We start from the raw sequence: 1,319 nt of genomic DNA, 5'->3' as shown, positions 1-1,319 counted from the left end.
CAGCTTTGAAGGAGGCCACCGCAGGAGGGGCCTAAGTAGGCCAACACTTTAACCCAGTTACATGAGGGCAGCTGTAATCCAGGCTGATCATGTCTTCCTAAGCTCTTGGGAGGGGGGCGGGGAGGGGGCAGGGGACGTCCCAAAAACCTCTTCCTGTGCTCAAGTATCCCTGGACCTCCCTGCAGACACTCCTTCCCCTTCTGGAAGAGCTTGGCCTCAAGGCTACAAGCGCCAAGCTTCATTAGAGCGGCTGCCAGCACTGAGGGATGGTTGGTGGCAATCTCCGAGTGCGGTCAACACCCACGGTATACACTACCCTAGGCCGAGGTGTTGCCTCTCCTTGAGAGGCCCACTGCCCAACGCTTCTGCCTCGTCGGAGGAGGTGAGGAAATCACGGTCTTCCTCTGCGTGGGCCAGGCAGCTGCTCACGTCAACCCAGGGCAAGGCTGGGCCCCTTCCCCCTACAGCCCTCCTCGCTCACCTCTGGCAATGACTAGCCCTGGGAAATCCCCAGGGAAGCAGCCTGAGCTGTCTGGCCAGGCCGTGGGTGGGAAATAAAGAAACCAGAGCTGTCGGGGATGGCTGGCCTGGCTTGTCTGGCTCTTCCCCCAGCTCTCTTTCTGGCCTCCTCCTTCCCTCCCTCCCTCATTCCCTGTTGGTGGGCACGGTGTGCTCCTTATACAGGTGCACCCGGCCTCCTTCCCTGCCCCAAGAGGTAGCCCAGCAAAGTGAGCCCCCCTCTGGTCAGGAAGCAGAGAGCTTGTGTGGATGCTGGCAGGAAAGAAAAAGAGGATGGAGGGTTGGAACAAGACTATAGGTGACAAGTTTGTTTGTAAGTTTTTCCAAAGGGGTTTTCTCTCCCAGGATGGGGACTCTCATGGGGCAAGGAACAATTACGGCATCCCGGCAACTCTAAGACACCTCAGATGCAAGATGGCCATGGATTTTACGTGCCCCTGGAAAAGACAACTAAGCTGCTGGTTAAAATGTCACGCCACTGATTGTAAGATGCATCCCAAATTTATTAAGTTTATTTTATTTGTTGGGAGAGAGAGAGAGAGAGAGAGAGAAATGGAGAGCAAGTTGGGGAGGGGGAGAGAGAGAGAGAGGAGAGAGAGAGAATCCCAAGCAGGTTCCGAGCTGTCAGCCTAGAGTCTGATGCGGGGCTCAAACTCATGAACCGTGAGATCAGACCTGAGCCGAAGTCAAGAGCTGGACGCTTAACCAACTGAGCCACCCAGGCACCCCATATGCATCCCAAATTTAGAGGTATTAACGTGTGAAAAAAAAAAAGACAAGGTGTGGGGAGAGGTCTTAGA

At 55.0% G+C, this 1,319-nt stretch overlaps 1 long non-coding RNA gene across 1 annotated transcript; it reads left to right on the top strand.

Annotated features, from left to right (window-relative positions):
* Positions 1-203: 203 nt before the first annotated feature.
* Positions 204-1,002, top strand: LOC122477596. Its single transcript, XR_006295733.1, has 2 exons — positions 204-382; positions 865-1,002. It is a non-coding gene; the product is annotated as an uncharacterized LOC122477596 (long non-coding RNA).
* Positions 1,003-1,319: the final 317 nt, after the last annotated feature.

Source organism: Prionailurus bengalensis, chromosome X, assembly GCF_016509475.1.
Source record: "Prionailurus bengalensis isolate Pbe53 chromosome X, Fcat_Pben_1.1_paternal_pri, whole genome shotgun sequence".
In the NCBI taxonomy this organism is placed as follows: domain Eukaryota; kingdom Metazoa; phylum Chordata; class Mammalia; order Carnivora; family Felidae; genus Prionailurus; species Prionailurus bengalensis.
The sequence above is the reverse complement of the archived record's forward strand: the minus strand, read 5'-3'. Positions and strand labels throughout refer to the sequence as shown.